The sequence below is a fragment of the Neolamprologus multifasciatus genome, chromosome 12, assembly GCF_963576455.1.
Source record: "Neolamprologus multifasciatus chromosome 12, fNeoMul1.2, whole genome shotgun sequence".
Taxonomy (NCBI): domain Eukaryota; kingdom Metazoa; phylum Chordata; class Actinopteri; order Cichliformes; family Cichlidae; genus Neolamprologus; species Neolamprologus multifasciatus.
This window is the reverse complement of record NC_140450.1, coordinates 5,041,848-5,064,718: the sequence shown is the minus strand read 5'-3', so window position 1 is coordinate 5,064,718 and position 22,871 is coordinate 5,041,848. Positions and strand designations below refer to the sequence as shown.

At 39.6% G+C, this 22,871-nt stretch overlaps 1 long non-coding RNA gene across 1 annotated transcript in view; it reads right to left on the bottom strand.

Annotated features, from left to right (window-relative positions):
- LOC146506233 (uncharacterized) overlaps positions 1-22,871 on the bottom strand; it is a 65,658-nt gene that overhangs the window by 9,715 nt on the left and 33,072 nt on the right. Inside the window, exon 2 of the long non-coding RNA XR_014877341.1 lies at positions 18,782-18,887. This is a non-coding gene — a long non-coding RNA (uncharacterized LOC146506233). The remainder of the gene's footprint in view (positions 1-18,781; positions 18,888-22,871) is intronic.

The window sequence follows — 22,871 nt, the reverse complement described above, 5'->3', positions numbered from 1 at the left end:
AAGAGTAGAATTGGTGTTTGATGGTCTATGTGCCAACTCACACAATAAAGAGTGCCAGGTTGGTAATACAGTCAGAAACTCTACCCCGAGGCCCTGTAAAAGCACCCAGATCTATCAGGCTGGGACCATTTCAATAACACTGTGAGTCACAGTACTGATGCCAAGTGTATTTCTGCAAGAAGCTTAACCAGGTGTCTTATTTAGAAATTTATTACTAATGTATAATTAACAATGTATTCTCATAATTTCTACAAATTAGCGTTGTGTGGAGTACAATTCTTGCTGTCTCTTTGGACTTTGGCTCATTTTCAAGCCAAAGTTATTTAATTCAGCAGCATTTCTCTGCTTTATTCACTGAGGACACAACTGCAAACGTGGAGGCAGCTAATACCACTGAAGATGGCTAACATGATGCCCAACAGCTTTTGTTTGAATATGCACAAAAAACATCTGTGCTCATTCTGATAAATTGTCCAAGCACAAACAGAATAAAATGGTTAAAGTTCATGTTCATACACCCCAGTGAAAAAAAAGCAGTCAGTCAATGGAAAGAAAACTGAAATTATTAAAAACAGATTTCACACTATTCGACCAAGAACTGATGTCTCGACTTCCTCTGCAGCAGCAGGAAGACCTGAACCTGAAATATTAATGAAACCACAGAACCAGAGCCGGTAACACTGTGCAGGAGCTTTAACTGCTTTATCTCATCTAAAGACAGCAGCACTGTAACCAACCTGTATCTCAGATACGCTGAATAAAAATATCTATCATTCAGGAAAAGCCAGTAACCGCCCGAAGCAACAGAAATTTTCACTCTTATATGGTAACAGTTGAAGGTGTGTTGGCTCCATTTTAGTAAATACAGATCAGCACAGCAGGATGAATTTACTCGACTGATGTGTGTTTGTACCTGTTGCACTGTTAGTGGGTGTTCGTGCATCATTGGTGGTAAGTATATGCAAATATATACCTACCACTTTACTTACAATTGTGTCACAACTAATTTAATATTAATATTAATTAATTAATAGGTGTAATTTAGGGGGAAAACAATTATTTTATAGTGAGCAGTTGAATGCATATTGGTTTTTTTTTAGAAGTTAAACATCATGTACTACAACATTCACTAGGTTTCAATCACATGTGGGATTATAATAGGGGTGGGGAAAAAATCGATACTGTGTGGTATGGTGATATTTTGTTTGCTAATAATGTATCGATACAGGGACAGCAGAAATCGATATTTTGTTACAAAAAAGGTTTTTGTGCTCTGACTTCAGAGCATGTTGATCCTTTTTCTGAGCAAGAATCCTGACATTCCTTCACTGTCCAAATGTGTTTAACTTTTTTTATGGCAGCAATAAACATGACAGTTTACTTATTTTAATTTAAGACCTGTTTTATTTTAATTAAGTTTAAAACTTTTTTATTTAATGTAAAATTATATTTTGTTTTAATTTACTTTCAAATTCTTCAGTTGCTGAAGGAGCTGCATAGTTTTCATAAACTGCATAGTTCAGAATAGCTATAATTGTACCAGATGGTTGATTCAGTTAAGTTGGACTAGACTGTGATACAAACCGTTCAGTTTGTCAACAATAAAACTGAAATGAAAGAAAGACTGAGTGTGAGACTTTGATATTAGATAAAATATATCGCAAAATATTTTTGAAAATTGCAATAATATCTTATTGTGCGTTAAGTATTGTGATAATATCGTATCGTGGGATGTATGGTGATTCCCACCTCTAGATTATAACATTAACTTTCTTTGATTTTGTTTAAGTTTTACACCCAAGTTTCTCTTTATTTATTAAAAAAATCATGTCTCTACTCACATTTGTGATTTTCACCGACAGGACGAGGATGGCATCTGTTTTGGGAACCTCAGATTAGCGTCCCTGTTTGAACCTGTGTAAACAGTCACTCCAGGATTAGTTTTTCTGTTTTCTTCTTATTTTTGTTTACAGTACAGAACAGCAGACCCACATGACAAAGAGCTGTTATGACCATAAACTCAATGCAGAGAAAAAATCCATTTGCCGTGTTGTCACATTATTTTAGTGATTGATTAGCAGGATTACTTTCTAGAGGCTCTGTACAGCTGAACACCACAGAAACCAGTCGCCTGTGTGGTGCAGCTACAAAGGAGTCCTCCCAATGAGCAGAGCAGAGAGCCTTGTTAGTTTCAGCTCCTTGCACACTTCTCACAGTGACTGATTTTTGTCCACACATGGTCCATATCTTCCATTGTGGCCCATAGATTATGCTCCTGCAGTATTCTGTGACTCATTAGCTGCTGGTTCCATTATTGATGCTCTGTTTGCATGCCGCAGAGAAACCTCACTGAATAATAGATTGAACCCGACTGCTGCCGCTTTTGGGACAGAAAGGTGGGGAGCAAGAACAGAAGGAAAAAAACAAGAATAGTCGTGGCCATCTTTATTTACTCTGCAGAAACCAAATGTAAGAATAATCATTTTGTACCGTTTTTAAAATGTAAAGCTTTTACATGATACTTATTATTAGAAAGAAACTTCTAAGTAATGTCACTTTTCTGAAAACAACCTCTTTGTAAACATGTAGGACTTGAAAACAGACGCATAAATGTGGCAATCGTGTGATATTTTCTTTCCAGAGTCAGCAGATATCTTGAATTTTCAAATAGCTGCAATTGACCTTTATCAGATGATGAGTCAGAAAAAGTATTTGCGGCTGTTTTGGTGCTTGTGTCCACCTGTGAATGATTTCCTGGAAAGTTAAACAAATAATGTGCTGCACCATTGTAGACTGATTCTGTTAAAGAAACCTTAAATACATTTAAATTATGTTAGCACTGGTTTGTATAACGTTGCTAGTTTATCTGATAAACTGCCCCTGAAGTAACCAGCTAACATTAAAGGACCAATTGTGTCCAGTTTTCCAGTCACGTTCACCCCTCTCCACTCAGCCAGGCGCTTCGAGACTTTACCGACCAATATGTGTTGTCAGAGTAGCCGTGTTTAAATATATTTAATGGTCCTGAAAAGCAGTCCCACTGGAAAACCAGCCGGAAAATAAATGACGTCAAATCTACACTTTGCTGACAGATAAGATCTTTTCAACGTCAGAGTAACATTTCATAAATAACTACTTACTTAAATCACACTCAAGATCAAAAAAGGCAATAGGTCAGGTTTATAAATAAAGTCCTAGCAACGTAATCTGATACCAGTATAAATGCAATTTAAAAAGCAAATTAAAGAATCTTAAAGGCAATTTTGTTCGTAACTGGTAACCACTGAAATGAGAGGCCAGCACAGCAGACATGGAGTCCCTTTTAGTGCTGCATTTTCCACCAGCAGCAGAATAATACGTCTGTTTTCCTCCAGGTTACACACTGAAATGCAGATTAATCAGTTTAGACACACATGAAAGACTGAAGCTGCTCCTCTTAAATCTTAACTCCCTGTTATGTAGATCTATGGTAAAGTAAATGAATAAAAATAATAATAATGCAAAATTTCACGTCTTTGTTCAGCATTGAGATCACTACTCAGGTTCTAGAACATCAAACATTTTCTGTTTTTTCTTTTTAAAGAAAAGTATCTTTTTTGTTGGAAACCATAATTGTAATTCAGTGTAAGCAATGTTCCCTCTAATTTTTCATGTGTCTGAGCGAACACACAAACTCCCTGAGCGGTCCCTTGGACCACTGTGAGCGACATCAGACGTGTGCACTGTGGTCACGCCAGCATCTAATCCATCCAAGTTACATGGTTTATTAAAATAATCCAATTACAGCATTTACATTTATGTTAGACTACTTTTAAACTGCTTTAGCCCACTTACAATGAAAATGTAAAAAAAAATCTAGTCATTGGCCTGTGTAGTATGTTAACACTATTGGAAGTAAAAATAACTTGAACTCCAATTTCGAAAACACAACTTTCTTTTTCTTTTTCTTTTTTTTATAAAGCTCTGACTTGTATTATGAGTCTGTGGTCTGGGAGAGAGTCTGTAACTCTGTCTGCAAAATACAGTATATAATGACCAATGTTGGGAAAATAATTATATAGTTACTCCTCAAAAAAGTAACTCAGTTTGGCAAACAACAAAGTTTTTTGCAGCTATTTAGCTATTTTTTAAATGCAGCCAATGCATTTTTAAATAAACATTTCAAACTATTTACAGAACAATCAGCTGTTCTGCATCAAATTTGATGCCACACAAATTATTTGTGCCACTCCAAAAAATAATTTCTGTCCACTATGAGATAAAGGAGAACACCAGCCTGATACCTGCAGGCCTGACAACAGCAGATGTATCACTGCTGTAACACCTGTAACATTCAGCAGTCGCCTCATTGTTCTGACACACACAACAAATCTATTGACTACACTACACACTAACTACACAAGATTTGCGCTAAACGTCTCAAATCTCTCACATCTCAAAACACCGCCGTCACTCCTAAAACTTCCCCCCGTTTCTTAACAACTAGATGCCACGTTGCCATATAATTTTTTGATTGGTCGACATGGTACTTTTTTGGACGAATAGGAAAGGGGCAGCGGGGGAGAGGGGGTGGGGTTTGTTTTTGCTCACAGGCGGAGAGTGCTTTCGAGCCTTTTTTCTTATAAAAACGCAGTTTTTACCGTTTCTTCCAGCAGTAAATATAAACAACGATAGTATTCAGGAATTTAACTAAACATTGCAGATATTTTTATCATAACTCTGGTTTTACGTGGCCAATCAACACAATTTAAAAACTCAAATCAAGACGGCTAAAAAGATGGAACCTGTCTGTTATCAATCTCCTATCAGTTTGAGATTTAATGATGTCAGGCTGACAATTACATGCAATTTGTAAATGATATCACTGCAACTAACTGGTGAATCCAAAATCTGAGCTCCACAAATTTCCGACCAGTGCCTCCAACAAGGTGAGCTGTGCAACCGCCTTGCAATCAAAAGTCACCCAGAGGTTGAGGATGTTGTGTGCTCAACATCTGGATAATCAGTGGACCTTTGCAACTACTGTAATTGTTTGCCAAAAAAAAAAAAACAATCATCCAATCATCAGCCACCAATATTTCCTGGTTAAGAGACAGTTTCTGTCCCATCTTTTCTGTAGTGTTTGTAAGTCACAAGAACATTTGTACACTGATACTACAGGATGAGCCCTTTTTTTAGAGAGTTGGAAAAGTTGGAATATAAAATCTGTCTTTTATATAACTGATGCAAGAACTATTACCCAAATAATTTATGTGTTTATTTTATTTTTATTTTTTTTATCTGAGCATTCAGAAGTTGTGACTACTGTCCAACATCGTCTCACGCAAAGATCCTCTTTGCTCCATATTTGGTTTGTTAGGATCAAATCACCCAATCCACTTTATGTAATAATCAAATAAAACTATCTGCATTGGATTTCAGTTTATTTTTACACAATCTGTAGCTGCAGCAGATGAACAGATGACAGTTTAATGACTCTCAGATATCAGGCGGGTAAAACAACGAAGTGTTACTGGAAGTGATGCCTGCTGTAGAACATGGTCTGTGGTCATACGCTCACAAAGGCTGTTAGCAAACATCGCTACGTCTTTCAGTACGATGACATCCTCGTGTAAAACTCTCTGCTCGAGTCAGAAAAAGAAAACAAACAGCAGGGCGGTTAACATGATTTCACCGCAGAAAAGAGCAACGCTGCGTGGAATTGGACAGTGCTGAGTGTTATTACAACATTTATTCAAATCAATTCGAAGTGAAAACAGCTTTGTTAACATGACAGCCATGGTGTGTTTCTGCCAAAGCTGCACAACAATCTCATTTGTCGAGCTTGGCAGGAGGAATGTGAGTTTAATGGTGATGAAAAGACTCATTATGATCTGTGAAGAAACCCTTAAAGGGAGTGTGTACTCTGTATTTTTGGCTGCTGTTGTTAATTTGTCAGTGGGATATCCCATCAGCTCACTAAAGGCTCATCAGGGCTTCCACATGTAGCTTTGTTTTTGCCAAAGTGCTGCAGTTTAAAGAAGTGTGGTTTACATTTTTCCCAGGCTACTTGAATTTTATTCAACTATTTCCATTTTCTGCTACTTTATTATACTCCACTTGTGTCTGCATGTTTTATGATCATTCCACTATTTAAAGAGTAGCCTAACACGGGCTAAAAAAGGACTGTTTTGCTAGCCTCTCTGCTTAAAGAGGACCTTTAGGGGGCTAAATAATGAGATCAGCATATATTCATGTAACAACAGCGTATATTAATGTCAAAATCTCAGACTAAATAGTGAAGTCTGAGATTTCAACCTGAATAGGTGATAAAGCAATAAATCTTTCAGCCCAATTCTACTTTTTCTGCATAATCCATCATACAATAATCAAATGGAAAAGTCTCTTTTTAAAACTTGTTTTTATTAAAGAGGACCTTTAGGGGGCTAAATAATGAGATCAGCATATATTCATGTAACAACTCTGAATCAAAATCTCAGACTAAATAGTGAAATCTGAGATTATATACACACACACACACATATATATATATATATATATATATATATATATATATATATATATATATATATATATATATATATATATATATCTTGTTTTATTAGTTTTAATCTTTTAACTTTATGCATCGTGCAAAAATTTAATTATATGTAACATTCACTGACTGGAAGAAATTTGTTTTTTGTGTTTACACTCACTCTTTCAAATAGATGCAAGTAAAACACAGCAGAAAATAAATAAAATCAAAGACTAGCGGTCCTGTTGCTCTATTTTCACCTGTAAAGCAGGAGTGGGTGAGGCGGAGGTTTACCCTGGTGCAGGTGTGCCGCAGCGGTCAGTTCCTCTGTGAATTTCCCAATACGTGGTAGCTACTCGGTGCTTGCTTGTAAGTTTAGGGGTTTTTTTCGCTGTAAAAAGAAGTTTTCTTCCCACGCACAACGGACACTAATGTTTTTGTCACTTTTTATGGACTCAAACTCAAAGTAAGGTCAGTACTTCCACGCTTTAAACGCTGCACGTTCATACTCTCTCCCGCACTCAATATATTATCCATTATTAATCTGCAAACAGCGTGCTATCATTTTCATTTGAAAACGCATCTATTTCTCTCCGTTTTGGCCTTCCATCCACACTGAGACGGTGTTTTCTACGGAGCCCCGCAGGGGACATGGGAGAAAAAAAAATTAAGACGGACTTTTGCGAGATCTCGCAAAACTAACTCGGGATCTCGCAAAAGTTTTGCGAGAGCTCGCAAAACAAACTCGGGATCTCGCAAAACAAACTCAGGATCTCGCAAAACTTTTGCGAGATCTCGCAAAACAAACTCAGGATCTCGCAAAACTTTTGCGAGATCTCGCAAAAGTTTTAGCCGCATTCTTCCCATTAGCTTGGAGCTAACGGGAGGTCGAGACGTCCCGTTAGCTCCGAGCTATCGGGAGGTCGAGACCTACTACAGCCGGGAGGAACACCGCTTTCCCGGCACATCGTGCCTCGACCTCCCGGTCGGCTTCGAGCCAGCGTCCGAAGAATGCGGCTAAAACGTTTGCAAGATCTCGCAAAAGTTTTGCGAGATCCCGAGTTTGTTTTGCGAGATCCCGAGTTTGTTTTGCGAGATCTCGCAAAACTTTTGCGAGATCTCGCAAAACTTTTGCGAGATCTCGCAAAACTTTTGCGAGATCCCGAGTTAGTTTTGCGAGATCTCGCAAAAGTCCGTCTTAATTTTTTTTTCTCCCATGTCCCCTGCGGGGCTCCGTAGTTTTCGATCAAGGAAAACTGAGCTTTTTGAAAACGCTCTCCAAGGTAGATACATTTGAAAATGCCGTTTTTGTGTCGCAGTGTGGACAACGAAAACGGAGGCTTTTCGAAAACGATGACGTATTTTAGTCATGTGTTGCAGTCATGTGACCAATTAAACGAAGATTACGGAGGGCATTATGCAGCAGTTGTTTTGTTTGCTCTCAATGTTGACAGCCCTATTAAAGATTAATATCAGTCTGTACATGCTCCAGATAGCTTTTCTTCAAATTCGTTTATTCTCACTCGCTTTTGCATCTTTGTACTTTTGTGTTACTCGCAGCAACAACTCCACCTCATTGTTAGTCCATTTAAAAAACTCGGTGCTTTTACTCGACATTTTGCCGCGATAGTTAGATAGATAGATAGATAGTTTGCGCTCTTACCGGTTTGTAAAAGTTGGTCTTGGCCTTAAAATTACTGCAGCAGTTTATCAGAGATGTGCAGAGCGCTGATGGAGAGTTTAAAAACTACAGGTGATTCATAGTGGGCAATGTACAGCATTTTAAAAATAGACAGTAGACAACTTGAGTAAGCAGGCAGGGCTTTGATATTTTCCGCTATGACTTTGAATTTATTTGGAACTTGTAGATGGTGAGGATTACCAGCAGCTATGAGCACAGTGCCAGAGCTTCGTGGTTCTGTCCTACAGCAGCGTTTCACTGAAATTATTAATCACTCGAACAAAGAACAAAGCACCGCATATTTCTGGCAGAAATAAACACACATACATATTGCTGTGCAATCGCAGCGCAAGTGTGTATGAACCCTGTAAATCAGGGGTAGGCAACTCCAGGCCTCGAGTGCCGCTGCCCTGCAGGTTTTGGATCTCACCCTGGGTCAACACACCTGAATCAAATGATTAGTTCATTACCAGGCCTCTGGAGAACTTCAAGACATGTTGAAGAGGTCATTTAGCAATTTGAATCATCTGTGTTGGATCAAGGACACGTCTAAAACCTGCAGGACATCGGCACTCGAGGCCTGGAGTTGGCTACCCCTGCTGTAAATGAATGAATGCTCCTCCACACTGCTCCTCCTGGTGGATACACCATTACAACCAGCGTTAGTACTCATGATTGTGTGTAACCCAACCAGTGCAGGGGCCTCCCTACACCCCGGACTCTGCCTTGTGTAATTTTGTCTTGGATTGGGGTGCACAGTAGAGAGACCAGTCGGATACAGGCGTTCAATTTGTGGCTTGGATGGCGCCGTTTATTTAGATGCTGGGGCATATACCATAAACCAACTCTGCTGCTGGCCCTTGCAAAGCAATCACAGAAAACACTGAGCCAAGATGGCGCTCGTGCGAACAAGAAACTTGAACTACGGTGTCCTGTAGAGGACAAATGGTCAAAATTGCGCAAATCTACAGTGTCTGTGCAGCTCAACAGCAGCACCCTGCGATGTGTTCAACTCACTACCTTACAGTTGAATCGTCCACGTCACAGGTGGAGGATATCATTACGGCCGTTGGTCAGGATTCCACTGTGCATCACATTCTCACAGGAACATGCACATATCAATCTGAAAACTTACAAAATGTATAAATGTTGTTTTACTTCATTCTCAATCTCTCTTACACTGCTGGAGTTGTAGCTACTTGAAGGTAAGACACACACAGAGAACATCTGTTCAATCAAAGTAACGTCACCGACCTGGCGTCTCCTTTAGGCTGTAAGCACCAGTTTAAAGCTTCAGAGCTCTAATGTGAAGACATCACCTCAGAGATGAACATCAGCACCACCATCAGCACACTCAATGATAAAATAATTAACTTGAATTTTACTACTCCCTGTCAGAGATGGGCAGTAACGCGTTACTGTAATCCGATTACTTTTTTCAAGTAACGAGTAAAGTAAGGATTACTATTGCAAAAACGGTAATTAGATTACCGTTACTTTCCCGTAGGAACGCTGCGTTACTGCGTTACTAAAACCGTGATTTTTTTTGCAAGAATGTCTCATGACAGTGACGTAAGCAAGTGCCACGTTCGTGACAACAGCTGTGTGCAGATCAACAATGGATCATATATCGAGTGCGGGAGAGAGTATGAGCGTGCAGCGTTTAAAGCGTGGAAGTACTGACCTTACTTTGAGTTTGATTCCATAAAAAGTGACAAAAACATTAGTGTCCGTTGTGCGTGGGAAGAAAACTTCTTTTTACAGCGAAAAAAAACCCCCTAAACTTCCAAACAAGCACCGAGTGCACTATGACGTAATGGGAAACTCACAGAGAAACTCGCGGATTCTTCAACTGACCGCTGCGGCACACCTGCACCAGGGTAAACCTCCGCCCACCCACTCCTGCTTTACAGGTGAAAATAGAGCAACAAGACCGCTAGTCTTTGACTTTATTTATTTTCTGCTGTGTTTTACTTGCATCTATTTGAAAGACTGAGTGTAAACACAAAAAAAAAAACATATTTTATCTGCTGGAATGTGCAAAAAATAGGTTTAAATGTTAAACAAATTTCTTCCAGTCAGAGAATGGTGCATATAATTTAATTTTTGCTTGATGCATAAAGTTAAAAGATTAAAACTAATAAAACAAGTTTTAAAAAGAGACTTTTCCATTTGATTACATTTTGTAAGATGAATTATGCAGAAAAAGTAGAATTGGGCTGAAAGATCTATCACTTTATCACCTATTCAGGTTGTAAATTGTGTTTTTAAAAAGTAACTAAGTAACTAAGTAACTAAGTAATTAATTACTTTTGAAAATAAGTAATCAGTAAAGTAACAGGATTACTTTTTTGGGGAAGTAATCAGTAATTAGTTACTGATTACTTTTTTCAAGTAACTTGACCAACACTGCTCCCTGTGCACTCCAGCATTCATCTCGTGTCCTTTTTCCAGCAGTGTTGCCTTTTGCTGTTATATTTTTTATGTTCTTTATAGATGATGGCTGTTGTCCTAACAGTCATCTTAAGTAAGCTTTACTTAGTTTTTTTGAAGCAACGAGTTTCCTTAATTTTTTTGAGTTCTGGGAACTAACAAGGCTGTACAGTGTACTCAAAATGAGTAAGTTGCCCTAACTTGGTCATCTTACGTAAACTTGATCCAATTTTCTTGAGTTCTGGGAACAAATGAGCTTGTACAGAGTACTCAAAATAAATAAGTTATCCTAATTTAGTCATTTTTAGCTAAGCTTTACTCAATTTTTTTGAGGCAACGAGTTTCCTCAATTTTTTTGAGTTCTGGGAACTAATTCGATTTTACAGTGCAGAAAGCACTTAAACTAACTCAGTTAACAGAATGAAATGGGTGGGTTACATCAGGAAGGGCAGCTGACATTAGAGTCTGTGACAAATCAAATATGAGAATTTATTCGCTGTGGCAACTCCTTCGTAAATAAAGGAGAAGCCAAGAGTGTCTTTGTTAATGTACAGTTTGTTCAATGCATACAGAACCAAAGACACTAAGTGTGTTGTCCAAAAAAATGAAAGCACATGTATCTGCTTCAATGTGACGTTTCACATTGCGTTTGTATTTTGCTTAATTCCGTGTTTTTGCTAAAAAAATCCACCATGAGCTCATAAATTCTACGAATTCGGGCTTACATAACAAGCAGATAAGATGAAGAATGCACTGCCATCTAACCAGGGCCAAGAAATAATTGTTTGTTCCTGGGAAGCCAGTAATATTAGCGTGATAAGAAGCAGGCATGTGACTGGAGAGCTGACAGGGAGAAGTGAAGGAGAAACACTTTGTCTTTCTCTTTAAAGCTGCCACCACAAGCGCTCGAGGAGAAATGCTTTGATGTGGTTAACAAAGTCAATACACAGTGCAAATCAAAGAACACGCAGATGTTTGGCATATTTGTATGACACACAAACATTAAATGTCTCTACATCAACTCTTTAGTTTTCCTAAAATGGTTTGTTTAAATTGTTAACACGCCTCATTTAAAAAGAAGAGCCAGAACCATCTGCTGCTCGTGGAAAGACTGAATGTGAAAAATGCTAAAGAGAGGGAGAAACTGCTTTAAAATATCACTTTGTTTTATTCATTTGATCTTTGCTTCTTCGTCTTTAGTTTGGTATTTTGTTATGACATGATCCAGCATATTTAACACATACTCAAAGCCTGTTAAATAAATCCATATTTAAATCATATAATTAAACCAACAGACGTACTTCAAACATACGCAAAGAATTCCTAAAACTACTCTCTGGAGTTCTGGTTTCATGGGGCAGAGATAGCTGCACATGAATGAATGCGTTTACATTTTTGTAGCCCAAAAATGTAAACGCATTTGTCCCATTTCTGACTGTAGGGACGTGGACACGGGTTGTAGTTCAACTGCAGTATGAGACACTTTATGGCATCCAACATTTTTGTTTCATCAAGCGAGCAGCAGCAGACTCCTTCAACCACCACGATGTGATGCAAACACTTGTTTGCCTTTTCTGTCTAGAAGAAGCTGTGCGTAGTTATTTTATTATGAGCTGATTCTTTGAAGCATCCTTTTGTTTTGCAGGGATGGAGAAGTGAAACTGGCTCCCCCTGATTAGCCCTGAGTGAGTTAATTTGGTGCAAAACACGAGAGAGAGTTACCCAACATGCATGCTGGCCTCTCAGTTGCTGACCTCTTTTCAGCTAGCATCTACTCAAATGTGATGTCAGCAGACTGCATGCCACTGATTAGCCTGGGAGTGACGTCCATGGATGAGTCATGAGACCGACTCCTTCACAAGAATCAACCCTGCAAAATTTTGACACTCAGCAGTAGGGATGGGTACCGGTATCCGGTGCCATGATGGTACCGGTTCTGACATAAACGGTAGTAACCAGACCGAAAAGCAGCGCACATTTCAGTGCTTTATTTCGGTGCTTTTTTTCCTGAGCTGTGATACACTTTAGATTCTAGCCAATCATTTTACGTTTCCAAGGATAGTAGGCGGGGCCAGGTACGTATGTTCTTTTAGAGCAGAGCTACAGATTAAAAATGCCCAAGGCGAAGCGGTCAAAGTCTGGCTGTACTTCACAGCAAAAGATGCAAACTCAGCAGCTGCAACAAGTGCTTTAAGCTGATACTGTGATACTGTCAAAGGAGGTAACACCTCAAATCCGATGAAACACCTGGCGACGCATAGCATTTTTTTAAAAGCCGAGAAATGCACCGTATTTGATAGCTTGCTGCGAAACCTCACACCGAGCACATCTACTGCGGGTGTGGTGCCTGTTATAGGACCCGGAGTTAGCAACATCCCCCAAAAACCCGAAGAGGAGAGTCCTGGCCCCTAGCCCTGCCAGTGTAGCAGAAATGATGAGGATGATGATGCAGCAGCAGCCGTTCTTCTCTGCGTGAGTAGCTTAATGTTGTTCGTGTGTAATTTACGTTGAGTAGGCTAACCACGTTATTACATTAATGCATGTAGGGTGAACTAGCAAACACCATCATAGCTACATGCGGCTGTCTTCTTGTTTGATGGCAGATACTCCCTTCACCCTGGCCAAAAAGGCTAAAATGACCAAAGAAAAAGTGGAAAACAGTTAAACATGAGAGGTTTTTGGACAAAGTTTGTGTTTTTTCCATTGTTTAAGCACTGCTTCCAACCAAGTGTGATATCATATATGCCCCATAGCTGCAGAAAAGGCTAACATTGTTATCTTTTTACAAAAAAACAGCTGAACATGAAAGGTTTTTGGACCAATTTTGTGTTCTCCATTCTTTAAGCACCGGTTTGAGCACCGTTTAAGCACCGGCACCGTTTCAAAAGTACCGGTTTGGCACCGGTATCGGATAAAACCTAAACGATACCCATCCCTACTCAGCAGTGAGCAATTTACCCAAAGTCTGACAAAAGTCATAGACTGGGCAGCAAATACATGATCTACACGACTTAGCAACCCGAACCCACATTGAGGCGATAATGGAAAACAACAGATACTGAGTCGAGTCGACGCTAGCGGAAAAGAGGTACATTCAATAGTGCAACATACATGCACATCTGCACATGCCTCATCACTGTTCTGGCCAATGAACTGGTGAGTTGTCTGCAAGTGCAAGCAACAGAATCCTGACTGCAGTTCCCTCCGCAGCCCTGACTTCCATTAAAAACAATGATTTTTCTGAGATTATGCAGAGCTCCTTTAAGTAAACCGAGTAGTTCAGTCACGTTTCTTCTTGCACTTAGAAATGCAAACACAATACTCCATTTTATGGAAGTGCTAGTCATCTTACTTGAATGAAAAAGTCAGGTTAAAAGTGTGCTTGACTAGTGAGAACAAAGACAGCCCATGTAAGCGAGAGAGCTGAAGAATGACAGGAAGTATGGATAATGAAGCTGGAGGGAAACTGGGGAATTTCAGCTTTCTGTATGAGACGTTGGCCTCATGGTGTTGCAGAGTTCAGAGCGCACTCTTTTAGAAAAGTCAAGTCTGTAAATATTTAATCTGGACAAGGAAATTTAAAGTCCCGCAAACTGAAATAAAGTGATCTTGTAGTGATCTTCTACGCACAAATCATTTTTCTTCTTTCCTACAACTTACAAACAACAATTAGCTGAGCCTCTCTGCATTAGTTACTTCTACAGAAATCTATGCTTACTTCTTATTTTGAAGTGTCTAACCCTTATTTTGAAGTTTAAGAGTCTGGACACTAATAAAACTTTTAAGTGCGGATTAGAAAACTGACCTCACCTTCACCGCTCAGGAGAAAAACTACAAGCATATACATAAACTTGTTTCCCCACACACCTTTTTCTCTCGTCTTCTGTGGCAGACAATAATAGAATTCATTAACAGCAGCATGATGTAATCTGTCTGTGTGTGTGTGTGAGACCCAGATAACAAGAGTAAACACTGCTGATTATCAAGGCCAGAGAACAATGTGCTGTAATAATAATAATAATAAAACGAATTTAATGGAGGTCGTGAACATCCATAAATCAAATTAAGATCCGTGTAAACAGGTGCCCACATTCATGTTGGACTACACAGCATTTTTACACCACATTTTAATCTCCTGGTTTAATTTTGTCTCGTTTCCATAACACACGAGTCTCCCAAGAAACGTGCGGCCATCCTATGATCCTAAAAACTGATGCCACCCTATAAATGGAATAAACTGAATTTAACAGCCGCTGAAAAACAGTAACAGGGGGACTTCATAAGTTAGCTGCTTATCATTATTGTATTTGGGAAAATTATAGTTAAATAAAATACGGTGAGGTTGTTCTGGATTGTACCCAACCTCTGATCTGCATCGTTTCTGTCAGTTTATTATTACCTCTTAACATTAATACTCACACAGATATACTCTTGGCCTCAGACTTGCTGGGAACTGATCGATATGATTTTCTGCCTTTTACCCTTTTTATCTTTCACTTTGCTTTAGTCGAATTTTTACTGGTTCACAGACAAACTGTGGAAACTTTCCACAGATAGTGTAAAAGATGCACGTACCCACCACGAGACAAGCCAGAGATGGATCCGAGCTGTCAATCGCAGCTTCTAGCCACTGACCAACCAAACTTTACTAAATGGACTTTATTCAATCCGATGTGAAATAAGTGACTGAGCACGTAAACTCAGGAAAGTGTCTGCAGAGGTCAAATCTGAGGGACGTTTTTCCACAAACTTCTATAGGACTGGAAGTCTGCAGGGGATCAGTGAGCTTCCTGCTTAAGTGACAGACTTTGGGGCGGAGAGTCACTTTACCCTGAAAAACTGTATTTGGCTGGTCTACTAAACTTAATCTCAACTCATTATTTGTGCCTTTCAGAACTGTTTACACAGCTGTAGTCTTTATGTCTGTGGTTTGTTCCTGTCTGTTTATACATACATCTGTCTGTGGTAATAGATATACAGTATGTAGCTGTATATAAGAGACTAATTAAAGTTGATGTAGCACAGCACTGGGCCACCTCCTCGTACTAGAACATCTTCAGTCCCTATGGAAGTGTCACCATAGAAAGGAGCTTATAAAAATGTATATTTAGCTGTTTCTTCTCTTTCTTGATGTTTTAAGTTGAGCAGTCACAGTGGATGTCAAATAGCATTTTTGGTTGAAATGCCCATTCCAGCAATCCACTTCCATAATTTCTAAACTGTGCATTGCTCTGTTGTGACTCTTCACGCCAAGAGGACGAATGGACCCAAACCAAGCCAGCAGAAAAGCAAATTCCCTCCCTGCAGGGGTCGGATGTTTAGGTTTTCCTTGAATTTGAATGTGTGTGATAGCAGTCAGGTGAGTCCTCGTGACTCCAGGCTCTTTTCCTCGGTTCTAAGAATAACCACCAGCATGAACGGGCTGTTTTCACTGTGATTGTAGATAGGCCCAGCAACTTCTTATCGCTTCGGTTCCCACACATGCTCAGCTTCAGCACACACACATTCAAACACTGCAGCCACTTTCAAGACCACACTGCAAAGAGCAGCTCTTGTTTGTGTTTTTGACATACTTCTATCATGGGTACTGATGATTTCCAGCCACAACTTCAGTTGACTCTACTACATTAGATTCACAGCAAATTCATCCGTATGTTACACTGGACTTTTCTGCAAAAGCTCAGCATGTTTGCTAAATTACTCATTTTTTACTCCATTCTCCTCTCTTTAACTCTACGCTCTTCTGATTGGCCACCCCTCACAAACAAATGACCTCTGTGTTCACAGCTATACCTGTGCCTGAGATGACCTTAACAGTGATATCTGCTCTGCTTGTTTGCTGTTAGATGCACATTTTTAATTTAAAAAAATTGTTTATTTATTTTGAGACATATTTAACCTCCTAGGACCTGGCGTCCACATATGTGGACATCACATTTTGGGTTATTTAGACCAAAATACTCAATTTTGCTCAACAAGGGCCTGATATCCACTTACGAGGACATTATACTGCTATTCTATTCTACTGTTCTTGCAAAATTTTAAATGAATATCCTCATATGTGACTCTCAATTTTTCATTTTCATTCACTGTCTTCTGTTATGGTTGTCATAGATGTCCCCACGATTGGACAGACTCTGACTCTACCCTGTTGGACTGCAGCAGGTAGTCCTCCTTCTGCTCTGGAGAGCCCAGGCGACCTCTGAGAAGATCATGCTAACCAGAACATGAACTCAGAGGTTGCAGAACATTTTGCAAAATACTATAACAATGTTTTTATTATCAAAACAAATAAGGTAAATACTTTTCTCCTGGAAGTTTTCAGCATCCTTCTATTCATCCATTGATCCCTACTGTGAGTACTAGATTCAAACCCAGGAGTTATGGGAGTTTTTTTTTCTTTTTTTCCATTATATAAACTGTTGTAAAACATCTTTGGTTTAATGTTAGGGACATCACAGCATCTGACATTTTGATTTCAGGTCTGAAGTAGGGCTGCCACAAACGATTATTTTGATAGTCAACTAGTCACCGATTATTTTTGCGATTAGTCAACTAATCAGATCATGCATCCATCTGCTGTTATATAACTATCATTATCTTTAAGTGTTTAAGGTATGTGCTAACTAAAAATAAAGACAAGATGATAGTTTATTAAATTTTAATGAAATTTGCAGATTGTTTCGGTGAAGTTTAATAAACTCCTTCCTATCTAAAATATAACAGGACACCGGAGTATATTCTCGAGCATCTCACACTTCTGATAATCAGTTGTCTTCTTGAGGTTTATTCAGCTGTGCAAAAACTATAACTTTAATCTCAGTCAAACCGATTTACTCAGGAACAAATAAAATACTAAAAAAAGCCAAACAATAACATTTTGAAGTTATCTAAGTGACTTATATATCATGTTTAACCTGAGTAGCGAAAGACCTCAGTGGGTTTGAAAACGATTTGCCAAGTCCGGTGTTCTCACGGCTCTAGTTAGCCTAGCCCCCGGCTAGCTATCGAGCTAGTGGGTAACAGATGTCTCCGAAAACGTCGGAGCGCTTTTGAAAATATGTGGTGTCTTGATAAACTGAGCAGATATTTGAGGTTTATACAGTTACATTCTCGCCTGAAAACATGTTAAACGCTTATTTTGTGACCCAGAAAGAATAATAAGAGCAACATTAAAACTAACTAGCTGCCGCCATTGTTGTAAACTGAGCTGGGCTGCGCTATGAATTCTGGGACACAGCTTCTTCTTCTTCGGGGTTTAACGGCAGCTGGCATCCTTGTACATGCAGTGCTGCCATCTTCTGTTTCAGTCCGTTATTACACTCTTAAACTCTACTACTTATTCCTGTGTCTTTTGTGATCTTACAAAGCTTCAAACAACGCGTCGACTATTAAATCAGTCGTCGACGATTTTGATAGTCGACGTAATCGTGACTAGTCGACTAATCGTGGCAGCCCTAGTCTGAAGCAAGCAGAAGAATTTCTAGAAGCAGCCACCTTCCACCACCACAGCCAGCTGCTTTCAGCTGTGGTTTAACAACGCTTTTAATGTCTTTTTGTCATTTTTAACGGGCGCCAAGAAAGGAATCAATGCTGCAAATTTTCAACCAACCAATCGTCGTGCAAGAAAAACTAACTGCATTGTCCCAACAAATATGTGAGGTTCTTTGTGTAGGTACCTATTCAATCAAAGCTTTCCAGTGAACACACCCTGGCTCAACTGTAGCCAGCGTGTGGAATTAAGAGAAAGTGGAATGGCATCCCTAGTTCAGCTCTGTTCTTAGTATGGGATCAGCTCTTTAAGAGCAGCCAGAGGCTAATAAAACCCTGCAGTTCAGCTGTACACATTTAACCCAGGACAAGGGGAAACTCCTGAAGAAGTCATGGCAACCATGCATTGTCATTTGCATTGCCACAATTCTTGTATCATGACCATATTTTAAAATTAAATGAATTTATTATACAGGCAAAGTAAAAATTTTGTCACAGTCCAAACATCCACAGCCCAGACTGTAAAACGCTACAATTAGACCTTCATTATGGTGCCAGTTCTAAAAAGAGTGTGGGTGGAAGAGACCCAGGATAGACGTTTCCAAACTAAATACATAAAAAAGTGTATGCACGTCTAACCTTAAAACTCCCTCCCTCACCTCTCCTTCTGCTCCCAGTCCTGGTCCAAATTTGGCAATGCTGGTCTCTGCGAAAAGGCATTTCCTCCTGGGGATCGTGGCTCGTGGCTCTCACGGTTTTCCCACACTAAAAGAAAAACAAGCCCTGACATAACATGTTTTTGAATTAGGGGATCAAAGCTGTGAGAGCAGAGGCTTCGTGGGAGCCAAGCATGCCACCCAAAAATACTCTATGTGAGAAGGGGGGGGCTAGCCTCCGTTAGGTTTTAGGAGGGCATTCAGAAATACGGTCACATACTCAGAAATTAGTGATGCAAATGAAGTGACGCACCTATCGTGCCTGCGGCGGCAGAGTTATGATCTGAAGCTGCGTCACTCGGTCAGGTTTAGGATCAGCATGTGCCCAAAAAATGAGGTTCCCCAACTACATGAATATACTGAATGACCAGGGGTTTTTTTTTTTTTTTCTATCAGTGGATTTATTTCTTCCCTGATGCTGCATTGATGCAGGATTCATCAAGCTCAGACTGTGAAAGAGTGACTGAAAGAGCATGAGAGATCTTTTTAGACATGGATTCATCCCCACAGAGAATCTTTGAGACTTTATGCACTGGGCTGAATCTCCAGTGTGGTAAACACAAAGACCACAACTTGGCACTTTGATGGAAGCTTTTGGAAATTGCTGCGAAATGTAGAAAAATCGTGGAGCAACACTGTTTAAGCAACTCTGAGTTTAAGCATGAAATCGAGTGCGAAGAACTCCCACGGTTCAGCTGGATGGGATAACAAAATACATCTGTCTACAAAAGCACTGTTGCAAATGCAGCGGTGAAAACTTCTCTATGGCAATACTTGATGATTAGGATGAGATGATGAGCAAATATTTACACCATATTTGGCAAATTCTTTTGTTACATCAGTTGAAATGATGATGAATCGATAATAAAAAAAAAACTTCTTTCAGCTTCAAATATGAATAATTTTACCTGGCAGATGTATTGTATTATAGAGGGTGAGAGCATGTGGTATGAAAGCTTTCCTGTATCAGTGGAGCTGAATGAGCTGAATGAGTGGTGCAGAGGGTGTGCAGGCTTATTCATGACGCATCTACAGCTACAGAGCCAACGATCATTTTGTTGCTTACACTAATGGATCTCAGCTTCCTTAAGATTTAAAGGCTGCCAACCCTTTTTTCTATACACCTCTGCAATCCTCCTCCTGCCCATCGCTAATACATCCAACCATGGCAGAATCGTCAGAGTATTTCTGCAGTGGCATGAACGGGAGCTGTGCTGAGAGTCTGAGGTTTACAGGATGAGCAGGAATATGGAAAGAGAGCAGATGCAAAATAAAGATATAGCCAATGCAAAAGGGTCTTAAACTTGCATCCTTTCTCATGGTCTGCAGGGCGTAACTCCTCTGCAGAAAGAAGTCAGACTGTGTAGTTTATGGTATACAACCCTACTTCTCACTTGATTTCTGATCTTGGCAAACACTTTCCTGATGGGGCTACGGGTTCATTCACTGGTTTAACACCTTCTTTAAAACAACAGTGTTCGTTTTGTTAATCATGGTGCCGTTAACACTAAAGGAGATGATAAAAGGAAGCATGATTTAAGGTGTGGCTACAATGTAACTGAAAAATCGTGACTATAGTCCTGTTTAGGTATCCTCATTTTCTCAATTGGCTCCACCACTCACAAAGAGGGTGACAGCAGCTGGATCGGTGATATTGGCAACTTTCAAAAAGTTTGGGCATAAAACAAAAAATATGTGATATAATCAGTGATACTGTTTTGATATGGTTCAGTCATTTTCTGGTAAATTTTAATGCTTCTCACTGATCAAAATCATTTACATAATCACAGAATGTTCTCTGCGCTTTGTTTTTATCATCATAAACCAACTTCTGTACTAAAACGTCCATGTATTTGTGCTGAAGTAAACAGATCGCACAAACCAAAGAAATGTCACTTAAACAATCCCACATTGTATAAGATGTTGACAGTACTCTCCTCCTATCAATATCTTTTTTGTGAGCCTAATCAATCGCAAACACAAACCGTCCCTTCATGTGAGCGCAGTCAGCCGATCAGCTTGGCACAGAAGAACAACAGTGACGTGAGCCAAATAAAGCATGACTCTCCTCTGAGAAACAAACTGTAAACGGAGTCGGAGAAAGCTCGGCATGTGGGGGAATTACATTCATCATGTCTGGGTTGACTCAGTAACCAAAATGTCCAGTCACACAGTAAGAAATCACTGATTATTGTTTGTCCTTTAGAAATATTTTAACATTTTTTTACATGGTTTGTTTTACAGTTGAGGGGAAAAACTTAAACAAGCAGAGGATGCAGCGAGGTTTTTTTTTTTAGTTTAAATGTTTAAAATATCAAAAGGCAAAAAAAAGATTTAATTTTCAAATATATCTTATATTTACAGTACCTCTGTGGCCTGTGTCTAATTGATACCAATTCTTTGTCTATAATGAAGAAAAACTAAAAAACTAAACAGTAACTATTGAAATATTATGACTATAAGTGAAGTACACGTGCTGGGGGCGTGTTCATGGTCACACTGAGCAGGTGTGCGTGCAGGAACGTGATCCAGTGAAAAATCACCACCGATCCATCCCAAATAACTACTGAGCAGACTCTGACTCCAAAAATGCAACGTGGCAATTTCCATAAGCTTCATTTTTGTACAGTGGGAGGAACTGGAGCGAAGTCATCCATCTTTTTCTTTAAAACAATCACGACCACTGACACAGAAGAATTGCATGCTAAACAGTAAACTACTGTCTTAAGTGGATAAGGTCAGCTAGGGCCCCCAGTCACATAGGCCTAGAGACTGGTCAGCTACGCACTGGCAACCTGCAGTTGCTAGGGAAAAATGTGTATTCCCTGACTGGTTGCGAGTGGAGGTTACTGGATGTCGTTAGGTGAAATTTGTTGCAATAGCGTGGTAAACTGCACCAGCGTCTGACTCACTGAGGTCTCACTCCTCCATCCTCCTGTGGATGGAAAGGGGCTTAAATTACTTTATAACCTTAGCTAATAAAGTAACCATTATCAAATTTGCATAACACAGCAAATGGACAGGTTCAAATTCAAATTCAAATTTTATTTGTCACACACACACACAACCATACACAGTATGACATGGGGGTGAAATGCTTGTAGCTGTGCAATGCCCGACCATTAAATGACAGAAAAAAAGTTTTACAGTATTTACAATTTACAGGTTACTACAAAATTTACAAATTAACTTAAAAATTTACAGTAAAAAATGTGCAAATAGCAGAAAGAGATTATAAAGATTATAAATTATAGGAAGTGTGCATAAAGAAAAACCAGAGTGCGTGTGGTGATGTGATGTGTGGGAGAGTCCAGTCCTACACCTGGTTCAGGGCCCGAATAGCCTGGGGGAAGAAGCTCCTCCTCATTCTCTCTGTTTCGGCCTTAAGGGAGCGGAAGCGCTTCCCAGACCTCAACAGTGAGAAGAGTCCATTGTTGGGATGGGAGAGGTCCATCATAATCTTCCTAGCTTTGGACTTGCACCGCTTGGTGTAGATTGACAGCAGGTCAGGGAGCTCTGAATGAATGATGCGTTCGGCCGAGCGCACCACTCTTTGCAGATCTCGTCTGTCGTGCTTGGTGCTGTTCCCAAACCAGGTGCAGATGTTTGCCGACAGGACGCTCTCGATGGTGCAGGAGTAAAAGTTCTTGGTTCTTATATTATATTCACTTTTCTATAAGCGCTATATAAGAATGAGCGCTGAAAGCACTTTGCTCTAAGACTGCAGGCTTACTTGTGGTTCTTGGAGTATTTAAAAGTAGAGCCTTCAGCTTCCAGGTCCCTCTACTGTGGAATCAGCTCCCAGTTTGGATTCGGGAGAGAGTCACACTCTCTACTTTTAAGATTAGAATTAAAACATTTTGATAAAACATATAGTCAGGGCTGAATCAGGTGGCCCCTTAATGCTCACTTGGTTATGCTGCAATACTTCTAGGCTGCTGAGTGTTTCTGTTTCACTCACTCATTAGTTATTATTAATCTCTGTCTCTCTTCCACAGCATGTCTTTGTCCTGTTTTCCTTCCTAACCGGTCG